Here is a 12,647-nt window from a genome sequence, read left to right on the forward strand (position 1 = left end):
TCAGAGTTATTGGTCTGGTTTTCTTTCCTTGATGTGTCTTTGTCTGGTTTGGCTATCAGGATGATACTAGCCTCATAGAATAAGTTTTGAAGGGTTCCCTCCTTTTCTATTTCATGGAATAATTTGAAGTTTTTTATCTCCTCCCTGATATCTTCTGCTACCCATTTTTCATTCAATAGCATACTATTTAGTCTCCAGGTGTTCAAGTAGCTTCTATTTTTCATTTTATCATTGATTTCTAATTACATTCCATTATGATCAGGGTAGTACCTATTTTTTGAATTTTCTAAGACTTGCTTGGTGGCATACTGTGTGGTCTATTTTAGAGAAAGATCCATGTGCTACTGAGAAGAAAGTATATTTGCTTGTTGATGGATGGAATATTCTCTATATGTGGACTCCACTATTCCTGGTCTCTACTTTAGTCTTTAAACTGTATCTTTCCCACTCCTGCCCTTTCGACTTCCCAGTCTGGAACTTCTCCCTCTGGAAGTCCTAAGGGCTGGGTGCCAGAACCTGTGCGCCTGTTGTGGAGAGCTGTCCTGTATCAGACAGATCAGGACCAAGTGTTGAGAGTTGCGGGCTGGGTTGGTGGCTGGGGTCCATGGGGTTGGGAGACTGTAGGTATCTTGATAATGGGCTTCCAGGCCCGAGCTGTTGTCCCAAGATGGTAGTTGCCCCAACTAAAGATGGGGGTGTGACAGCTGTAGTGGAGGTAAACCAAGATGGCTGTGAAGGTCCCAAAATGGAGGTGACCACTTTCAGAGATGGTGCAGTGATGGCAGGTTATGTGGTGACATTGGACAACCTGTTTGGAGATGCAGTGCTGTGGCCTGTGGTGCTGTGGCCTGAAGCTGCCTCCAGGCCCTGTCTGGTGACCCCAGGTGGAGGCTACCACATGGAGGGAGATATGGCAGAGGTGGCAGTGTCCCAAGATGGAGGAGCCCGGGGAGCCCTGTGTTGGTAGGTTGGGAGCCGAGCGCAGCAGGCCTGTTTTGTTTCGTTTTGTTTTGGTACTGGGTATTGAACCCAGGGATGCTTTACCATTGACCTACATCCCATCCCCAGTCCTTTACTTTTCATTTTGAAACAGGTTCTCTCTATGTTGCTGAGGCTGGCCTGGAGTTTGTGATCCTCCTCCTTCAGCGTCTGGAGTTGCTGGGATTAAAGGTGTGGACCACCTCACGCAGAAAGTACTAGAGCCTTTTTGCCAGCACGTACAGGGTTGGAAATGCCTGGGAGGTTACATGATGTGGTCCCTAGCAAAGGTGGGTTATAGGAGTATTGAAATCCAGCTGCTTTGCCTCAAGTTCAGACAAATACTAAGGTATAATCTACACTTTAGAGCTCCCATGTGGGCTCAGTTAGAGCCTGGTATGTTGTCTAAAAGTCACAGTTTGCTTGGCTTCTTGCCCTTTGCTGTCCCGTGTTCACATTCCTTTACTTTTCCTCCAAGAAACCTTTCCTTAATACATCACTTGCACATAAATCCTTGTATCAGAGACTTTTCTGGGAAACTAAGACATCAGTGAATATTCAGTTAAAGAAATATTTCTACCTGGTCCTTCTCTTTCCTTCCTCCCCCACTCCTTCTTTCCTTTCTCCCCCCTTCTCTTTCTTCCTCACCCTAACTTTCTTTCCTCCATTAATATTTTCTGGGCCACACAGCACCCATGACCTGTACAATTTGGGGTTGAAATGGTCTTTCAGCACCTTAGCAGCAGGAAGGGTTTCACTGCAGCTGTTTCTTTGGCAGGAATTGTGCAGCTTCTATGTTGAGTTCAACCTGAAAAATGCTTCCCCACTGGGTAGAAGTCATGAATTGTATAACACTCCCTGTTTCATATTATTAAATATCTACTCTGACTGAGTAGCATCTCTGGTTTAAATTTTTTTCCCCACCAAGTATATATTTTTCTTGACATATAAGCCACATACAGAAAAGCACACAAATTATAAAAGTACAGTTCCATGAATATTGCAAGATAAACAGACCTGAGTAACTACCGCCAGGTCAATGAATAAGAACCTTACCAGAACCTAGAATCAGCATGCTTCATCTTCCTGGTTATTACATGCCCTTAAAGGTAACTTCTATTCTGAATGCCATCAATGTTTGGTAGTGAAGAGCAAATGTCACCCAAAAAGAGGTCTGGAATTTATTTTAGCTACTCACCAAGATGTTCTGCAGGGCCCTGGATGATTTGCCTGAGAGCAGGGGCATGGCTTGCCCTTGGACTTTGGCCACAATAAAGTCAGACAATCTGATTTATGGTGAGGTTTAGGGGCAGAGATCAGTTTTTAAAATTTATTCTAATTACTTATACATGACAGTAGAATGCATTTATGCACTTTAATATATCATATACAAATGGGGTATAATTTCTTTTTCTGATTGTACATGTTATAGAATCACATCGGTCATGCAGTCATATATGTACATAAGGTAATAATGTCTGTTTCATCTGGTTTTGATTTCTGAAAAAAACTGGAGACTAAAGATATCAACTCAACCAGGACTGGCTGAGATTAAAGGCCAACCATATAGGCCATCTGGTATCATGTCCTACTAAATACTCCAAACATCAAAGGTTGTAGTGAGCCTCTCTGGCTGGCCATATGCCATGTATATTCTCATACACCTATTCCAGGACAGCAAAGAGTCTCTGTGAATAAGGAGGCTTCTCATTCCCTTCCAGATTCCTCCTCATGTTACTTTTCCTTTGCCAATTCTAATTTGTGCCCCTTCTTTTAATAAAAATATAAAAATGTGCTCTTTCCTGAGTTCTGTGGGTCCTAGCAAATTGCAAAATCTGAGGTTAACTGTGGAGACCCATGAATTTGTAGCCAGTTGTTCTGAAGTTAGAGTAGCCCTGGTTCCCCTGAACTTATGGTTGATGACTGAAGAGAGTGATGACTTGTCGGGACTCTGTCCTTTATCAGTATAGTTTACTTAACTCATTGCAACTGTAGATACATTTGAATGTATTTTTTAAACTTTATTGAAATGGGTCATACAGCTTGTCTACTTTCATTTGTGACTTAAAAACAATTTTTCAATATTTAGAAGTAATTTCTTGTGTATTCATACAGATTCTACTATATGAGTGTAACTTGCTGTATTTATAATTTACATTGATAGGTATTTGGATTGTTTCCCCTTTGCGATTTGGTAAAAAGCAATTCTTCTCTGAATATTCTCATATGTGGGTTCTGGTGGACATAAGCATTCTTTATCTTGGTTGTACAAGAAATGCAAACATGGCATCAGTGTAGACTAGTTCAGCTTCAGGTTATCTTGTGCAACATTTTCAAAGAGATTTTGTCCATTTCCACTTTCACCAGGACAGCATGAGAATTCTGGTTGTTTCCCATTCTTGTCATCCTTGTCAGTACTTAGTATTGTCTGTCTTTTAAAATTTAGCCACTCTATCTAATATGTGTCAATACACTCAAAATTGTATCAAAGCAAGCAAAAATACTACCATTTGTTCAAGTGCATTAATATAAAGAAAATGTGCAGGTTGTGGCAATGAAATGAGATATTGCATGAGAAAGTAGGGTGGCAGCTCAGAAAACTACAACAAATTTCCAAATTTCCCTTGGAAATTCTCCATGGAACTAGGGGTACAAACTGGAGATTACAAACAGTCTCATCTGGGTTCCAAAACTGACCAAATGTGAGGAAGCTAATTAGAGATATCAAACTCGCACTTTTTTTTTTTTGCAAGAAGATGCACTATCACACATTTAAATTCTTTAATAAATGATTATAGAGATTTCCTATTTCCTCTTATCTGAATTTTTGAAAAATTTTGGTCAGTCTTGTCTCTTGACATTTCTGGTATTTTTTTATAAAAAATAAATCTTAGTAATAATTACTAAAAATTTTAGAAGTGCAGTATGTTATTTTTCTCCATGAAGTATTAAATTTCCATTAAAATTAAATAGCTAGTATAATAGGAACTGCAGTGATCTCATTCAAGGTTTCAGCCTTTGTGGCGCTTGTCTATTTCCCATGCACCTTTTCTCCTGGGCTCGGCTGTTACTCTGCTTAGCTGAAAACCTGGGGAGGTTACAGAGGTGCCTCATCGATGGGGTACTCTGATTGCCATTTTTCATTTGCCTGTCACTATGAGACTCCTGAGAAAGCTCTGGTTTAAGTTTTGAGCTTCCTACCTGGTTTTATCTGCTTAGTTTAGTGGTCTCTCACTACTAGCATGATCAAGGAGGAAAAGAATGAAAGGGAGGATTCCTTTGAGGCCATCTTTTTCCCTAAGGTCTTGGTTCCTCCATCCTGGCTGTTTTAAGAACTTAGAGAGCTTCAACTTCTTCCCATTCCAAGAGAAAAGCTAAAACGCTGAGCTACTGCTTTCTGCTGGGCAGCCTTACCTGTGCCACACTGAGAAATCAACTTACATCTTTAGGAGAAAAAGTGGCTAAGAAATTGGGTTCAACTCAGTTCATTTTCCCTTCTTTTGGGGATTGCAGAACCTTTGTGTGTGTGTGTGTTGTGTGTATGTATGTGTGTATCTGTTCACTGATGCCCTTAGAGTGGTTTTTGTTGTTGTTTTGTATTTTATTCAGCTTTTATTGTTGATGTCACCAGAAGAATTGACTAGGTACAATCTAATCTGTCATTATGAGAAATGGAAATTCTGTCCTGAAGGTTCTTCTGATTAACTGTTTCATTTACTCTGAAGAGCAAACTAGTATTTTTGTGCAAAATTAGTTGTTCTACTAAACACAGTTCTTATTATTTTTATCTCTCTTCTCCAAGCCATGTAATCTCCATTTAATAATCTTGAGTATTCCTTTGCTCCAAAATAGACCAGAAATACCTCCATTTTATTAAGCATGTGACACTTCTTGACTTTCTTCTGTGAATGTGTGTGTGTGTGTGTGTGTGTGTGTGTGTGTTTGTGTGTGTGTCCTTTTCTGTTCTTGATTAGGATGAAAGATTTCTTTTAGGGTAGGATGCGAACCATATGCTTGACCTTAGTGAAAGTGTGATTTTTCACTGAAACTAGTTCTTGAGTTATAACCAGATATCTTAGAGACACTGAGACTTATTCTTGTAACTTGTATACATACGTTGAAGGGCTGTTCATTTTTTTTTTAACTTCTGGTTTGTCTCTATTTGAAATATTGACTGTCATTAAGTCTTTACATTAATATTGTTTTCTACAGATAGAAGTTTTGCTTTTGTTTTTGTTTTGAGCATTATTAATTTGCTCTTGACTAGCTAATGCAAGAAAAGGTAAATAATTTAAAAGACATAAAAAAAAAAAACAAAAAACTAAACAGTAACTCTCTTGCTGTTGTTCCATAGATCAGTTTCTTACCCAGAGAAAAATCATTCTTATTTTCTGGTGTACCCTTCTAGAGAACACTAAGATCTGTACCAATTAAAGTAATACTAGTTTTAATATGCAAATATGTTGTTCATTGCTTTTTTCTTTTCTTTTTATTTTTACACTTAATTAATGTTTGTGATTGTGTGTGTTGCTGTGTTAACCAGCCTTTAATTGAATGTTTATGTTTTTCCTAATATTTTATTATAAATACTGCAACAAGCATTCTTGAGTGTACACTTTTCTGAACATCCGAAAGGACAGTTATAAATAAATTCCTATGTTGCTGGTCAAATGTTTTGTGTGTTTATTTATTTGTTTTATTCCTATGGAATTGTACTAACTTCTCAGAGTTGAATGGCATGATAAATTGCTGAATTTCTAAGTGTCTTAAAACTTATGTCAAATTTTATCTTATAAAATGTGTAATCAGCAAGTTTAAAACTTTTAATGAATCACATGGAACCCAATATATTTTTCACTCAGTTTTAAAATACTACAATAAAAATGGTTGCAGGAAAAAAAATAACTGTATCACATGTTTTTTATCTTTTTAAAAAAATGGTCTTAACTTCCAGTGTATTTTAAATTGAAATTAATTGTGTAGGCTAGTCATATCTAACAAGGCAACCCTGATGTCTTCTAATATATTCTCTAACAATCCAATATTTTCCAGATCTAGTTCCAATAACTGTAACTATTTAATTTTGATCCAAATAAAGTTTTATTAGGTAGGAATTGGAGAAAATAATTAGTTAGTGATTGGAAACATGGCTTTAAAGAAAATGGCCCAGCAGATCTGTATTCCTCACCAAAAATTGGGGACAATTTATTTCCAAGATCTGTGGTAGACAGAAATCCAATCAAGAAATGCACCCTTGTTTAGAACCCTCTGATAGACTTTTAGCTTTCAATTGTACAGGAGCCTGCAGACAAATGACTGCTTTTTTTTTTCTTTCTTTTTTTTTTTTTTTTTTTAGGGTGCTAAAATGCTGTGGTTCTCGAGGTAGTAGAGAGACTTCCAAGGAGAAAGAGAAAGAAATGGACTGGCTGTGTGCTACCCAGAATTTACAGCAGAGATTTCTCTGTCACAGGGAATTCCCATCTCTTCTTTGGAATTATGAGAGTTACTCTGTGCCTGTGTATTCTCAGTCACACAGTGACTTTCCTTATTATTTTCATTTGTATTTTCCTTAAATTTCATTCATGCAGCAAATAATACCATGTCGTTTGTGTGGCAACTCTACTAGCCACTGCCAATAAATGTGAATGTGGTATAATAAAGAGGAAGGCACTTGCAGCCCTCAGAAGGATCCCTTTCAAAGGAAGTTGGGAAATTTAACAAATAAATACAGTACTATACAATCGGAGCAATGGATGAAGAATTTGAGAGTGCTATAGAAATGTAGAAGAGCCTTCAGAGGTTAAGTGGAGACTTACCAGAGGAACAAAGAGAAAATCTCATTAGTAAAATGAAGAGTTGCATGGAGAGTCTTGAGAAATTCTAAGCCTATCCCTGCTCTGACTGCATGCAAAGGTCTGTAGAGCTCAAAATTTCCACAGATCTACTGTATTTTGTTTCTTTTTGCAAAATGAACGAATCTATCACACTTACTACCAGATGTACGCTGATTGAAAAATGACCAGAATTCTTCACTCTTCCCCATATCTATTCTCTTTACAATAATGGCTTTGTAGCCTTTCCCATTGAGAGATGGAATCCTTCCCCTCTTTCTTCCTGAATCAGGGTTAATCTCGTGTCTTGCTTTGGCAACACATTATGGTAGAACAAAAGATGTGTCAGTTCAAAGCCCATCTTCCATTCTCTTGGAACCTTGCCTGCACCATGAGATCAAGCCTGGACTAGCCTCCTGGAGAATGAGAGACCAGGTGGAGCAGTGCCAAGTCAGCCCAGCTGTCCTAGCCAAGGCCCCAGGCATGTGAGCAAGCCCAGCTGAGATCAGGTGGTTCAGAATAGCTAGGCCCCAGACTCATGGGATATATAATAAGTGGTTATTATGCTAAGATACCAAGTTTTAGAGTGATTTGCTATACAACCACAGTTAACATCAGAGGATGTTTATAAGAATAAATATTGCACATAAAATATTCTACCCAGAGTCTACCACAGAGTAAACAGTGAAAATTATTATTTTCTCATATGTTTCCTTAAGTATCCTCTAATCTATAGGTTCCCTTTTCCACCTACATACACATTCCACCTCTCTGTCTTCTATTTTTCAGAACAAACTTGATTGTCTTTCTATCAGCGATTCCCATAGTCTGTTATTTTGCTGATTGCATACTGTGGCACTGATAATATGGTCTTTTTGCACCATCTATTTCTTATTAAGTGGTGATGAAAATTATTATTTTTGAAGATTAAGGTCTGAGAGTTAAGTTTATTCTTTTGACTTGAATGTGCACAAAAATACTCATGAAATGTTTTCTATTCCATATCCAGTGACTTAAGCTCATGATGAAGGTCCTGAAGTGACTTGGCCCACTCGGTGTAGGTTTGCACTGGTCACTCCCTTTTGTTCATGTCTAGAGTTTGCTGCCATTATCAACTATCCTATCCCCAAGAGAGGCTTGACATTGCCAAGGTAGATGACTGAGAACATAATCTTCTCATAAGTGTGACAAATCCTTAGAAATTCATAGTTTTCCTCTTCTTGATTAGCTAAGCCATGCTTTGACAAGAGTGCCGTGGGTGCACCTAAATTCTATGATGGAAGCTTCCATTATATATTGTAGTTTTATATGGTTGAATATTCTGAAATATTGGAAGACAGGAGGAGGGGCCAGTTCCTACCAAGTGTGGAGTAGTAACAGGAATCTGACTGTCTCCTAGGGGAAGCACCATTATTTTGCTGTTTGAAGTTCCTTTAAGCTCCTTCAGATAATTTATGGACAACATCTGCTACAATCTTCAGGTTTTTGCTTGACTTTCTTAATAGTCCAGATGATTTTTCCTTTGGATCCAGTTACCTTTCATTCAACCTATATGACTATCCTTCTATAAATACTAGGGAATAATAATCTTTTCTATTTCAAGTTTTGTGCTAAAGCAATCTTTAGAGTTCTACCAGAAAACTTATTTTAAGTAGGTATAATAGTAATAATAGTATAATAATTGTTAATTTATCAAATATTCATTAAGTGTTTACAATATGATGATGTCATATAATGTCTAAGTTTGGGCTGGGAGCAAAACTTGAGATATGAGATAAAGATTTGAATACAAGTGATGTATTTCATTTGGATGCATGGAGCTTTATCCTATGGGAAAATCTGAGAAAAGAAGTAAAACCCAAACATCATAATTACTTTATGTAAAGAGTGAGGAGACTGAAGCAATTCCTGAGTCATTGCCTAATGGCTGCTGTAGAAGGCAGGCAGATGTTGATTTTGCATAGGATAGTGACTTTTCAAGATGTTTGGAGAAGCCAGGCATGATGGTGCACACCTGTAATCCCAGTGGCTCTGGAGTCTGAGGCAGAAGGATCATAAGTTCAAAGCCAGCCTCAGCAAAAGCAAAGCGCTAAGCACCTCAGTGAAACCCTGTCTCTAAATAAGATACAAAATAGGGCTGGGGATGTGGCTCAGTGGTTGAGTGACCCTGAGTTCAATCCCTGGTACCAAAAAAAAAAATTGTTGCAGAAAATGTCCTGAGCACAAAATATATGTAGTAGCATTGGGAATCTGTCAAGGAACACTGGCAGTTATAAGATAATGAGTAGAGTACCGACAGCATCTGCTGGGACTAAGCGCTTTACATATATTATCTCATTTAATCCTTATACTTCTACAAGGAAATGATTATTATGTCTGAATAAAGAGAACAACTGAGGTTAGTATTATTTGTGCCATTTTATCAAGGTTATATACTAGTGAGAGACAGAGTCACAATTCAGATCAGGACTTTGATCAGAATCTAATGATTCCCCAACTGTCCCACAACTGCCATTCAATAGCCAAGGTTATGACTCAGGGTCCTTGACATGCAGCCTTGAGACCTTTCGCTGGACCCGTGTGGTCATTCTCATTCTCTGCACAACTCCCATCTCACCTTAGTGCCTTAGGAGTTGGATCCCCCGAGTTAAATTCTTCACACACATCTCTCTTGAAGGCATTCGATGCTACTACTTTATTTTGATGTGTCAGACATCATCGGAGAACAGTCTGCAAGCTTCTCCTTTCAACTTGTCAGCTGCCCATTTCCAAACCCAGTATTCTTCTGGGGTTATCCCTTCTGACTAAAGATGCTTTATTATCTTCACTGATAACCCTTTTGCTTTGAAGTTGCTGTCACATCTACAGCAGGGTCTTTTTACACATTGTTCCCTCTTCCTGAACACATGTCTTTCCCTGATAGCCTAGCTGGTTCCTATGCCATCTTCTTATCTAAGTGCCATTTCCTATTCTCTGCTGACCTTACTGACTACATAAAATTGAAGGACCAACTAGCTCTCTGGCACAGCACTGATTGTAGTTACAATTTATTTTTTGTTTCTCTGAGGAGTCCATTAAAGGTCTGAAAACTATCAGGAAAGGCAGACCACATCTGGTTTTATTTACTATTGTATCCACCTCACTTAAAAGATAGAAGGTGCTCTGTAAATTTTGTTGAATAAAAAGAATGAATGCATTTCAGTCACAAAGCACCCAGGTCACAAGAGAACTCTCAATATTTTGTACTTCATCTACTAGGAAATAACTTAATAACTTTGGGTCTTGCTTCCATACAGACTTAACTCCGTCACAGTCTATGCCTAACACTAAAACAAACAAGCAAAAACCCCAACAAAGCAAAACAAAACACCACACACGCCCTCAGCCTTTCCCAGGGACTGTATCCTACTATCCCTACCAGTGTTCCTCCATTTCACAGTCCTGCCTCAGAATCCATGGTAGATTGGTTCCAGGAACCCCTAGGAGAGCAAAATCTATGGATGCTGAAATCTCTTATGTAAAACAGCAGGATAGGGTTTTCATTCACTCCCATGTAGGTTAATCCATCACTAGATCACATGTAATACCCATTACAATGTAAATGCTATGTAAATTGTTGTTATACTGTATTGTTGAGGGAATAATGACAAGAAAAACAAGTCTATACATATTCAGTACAGACACAATTTTTTTTTTCCTAAATATTTTCTGTTTGGGGTGGTTGAACTCATGGATGCAGAACCCACAGATTCTGAGGGTAACTGTACCCCCATAGTAACCTGGGATGAATGAAACTAAAAGAATGAATCTGTACAAATTTAAAGAACAGACTGTCTATTTAAGTTGCTTTGTTCATAATAATAAAAGCATACGCATGAGAAAAGGGCATTATCATGCCATACACGTCAATTAGTAAAACCTCTAATCTCTGCTTTCTAAAATGCTCAGACTGAGACTTGAGGTTGCAAAGGTACCCTCTAGTATGCACCCCCACTCCTGCACCCACTCATTGAAATTTGTCTTATGAAATGTCAGTTGGGCTCTCCCCCAACCCACTTATGCCATTTAAACTTGCTATACAGCACTTGCATGTCTTAAGTTATCATTATGTAGACCCTTGAAATACATGCTTCAAAAGAAAGATGTTTTCATAAACATGAAATTGAATGCTGCAAATGGACTCAATATTTTTTTAAAAAAATTGTTGAATTAGTTATGAATAAGACAATTACAAAAGAGAAAGAATCATAAATACCTAGATGGATTCTGACCATCACAAATCTCCTTAGGAAACAGATAGTGGGATGATGGAATGATACATTTTGATAAAGCTTGTGCAAAAATCATGAGACAAAATTTCATATAGGAGATGCATATTTCATTTTCTTTTCACATGTAAAATGGGAATAGAAAAACCCCACAGAGAGTTCTGAAGATCAGCTGTAGTAATTCTTGTGAAGTGTCTTGCCCAGTGCCTGGCTCATAGCAAGTGATTTGTCTATTTTCCCTCATGTCGTGTGTGGAAACACTTTGTAAATGCTGGTATATAAATGTCAGTTGTTGTTCCAAGGGGCCAGGGAAGAAGCTGCCAGGAAGGGGGCCAGAAATGAAGAGCCTAGAGATGAATCCAAAGAGAGAAATTGATCAAGGGTCATTTGCAAATGTTGTCTAACATCAGGACTGAAACTACACAAAGGACGAAGCCGTGTTAGGCTCAGGCCTGCGGAAGCTTGCTTTTTAAATTTAATTTAAGGGCTGAGCTCAGAACTGAATTGATGGAAGATGAACTTGATCAGGTTCACCAGAAGGTGCAAATACTTCGGGCCCTGCTGGGTGGGTTGTTGACAAAGGCTATGGCCATGACAGTCTTTATTTGGAAGACAAAGTGCAGCATGCAGCCCTGGGTGAAAAAAGCAGGGGAGACAGCTAGTGATGCATCAAATGAAATAACTCTCTGCAACCACAAGAGGAAAACTTTTAAAAAATGAAGAGTTTGAAAGTAATTTTAACAAATTCCTGTGGGTCAAGGACTCACTCCCAAGCACAGATTGCTGACTGGAGAGGTTTCACTTTCTGCAAACTACTTATTTGCAGAATCTCAATGGGGAACAGATCCTATCCTTTCTTCCTGCTAAGAGCATTTAAGCACTCTGCAGAAGCAGAACGTTCTGGCATAAGCTTCACGAAGTATAACCTCTGGAGAATGGCAAGCAGGCTGCGCTGGGGACGGGGCACATTTTGCATAGTGTGTATTACGCAACATCGACCATTTTCAACCACCGACAGACAGTGTCATCTCTGAGGACAGTACAGATTGTGGGCAGAACAATGACACTTTGATGGCTGTGCCTGACTTCCTGGTGCATTGAAGAGGTTAAACCCTGAAAATGCATGAATATGAACGAGTCAGCTGACTGGTTGACTGTGGTACATGACAAGGAGAATTGGGAAGACAAACAGTTTTAGGATAACTTCTTTGAAAAATTCCTTTTGTATCTGATTGACTTAGACGTTTCTTGAGAACTTTTAAAATGCAATCAGAATTACAGTAGAGAGTACTAAGAAAAACCAAATAAACTATTTGAAAGAAAATGCACCCAATGGAATTCTTGTTCTTTATCATCTTTTATATTTTTCTTTCTTTCAATGCTGTCATTTTTGCTTCAACAATGAGTTGAATGTCTTTGCTATACTCTGAGGGTTTTCTGTTTTACTTATCCATGGACAGTGAGCATCGGATGTGGTACCCAGTCACACACTGGCTCCTTAAAGGGGGAAAAAAAAAGGTCGGGAGTGGGGGACAGAGAAAAAAATATAAGTTGTCCTAAAAGAAAAAAA

This window comes from Sciurus carolinensis, chromosome 5 (assembly GCF_902686445.1).
Source record: "Sciurus carolinensis chromosome 5, mSciCar1.2, whole genome shotgun sequence".
Classification (NCBI taxonomy): Eukaryota; Metazoa; Chordata; class Mammalia; order Rodentia; family Sciuridae; genus Sciurus; species Sciurus carolinensis.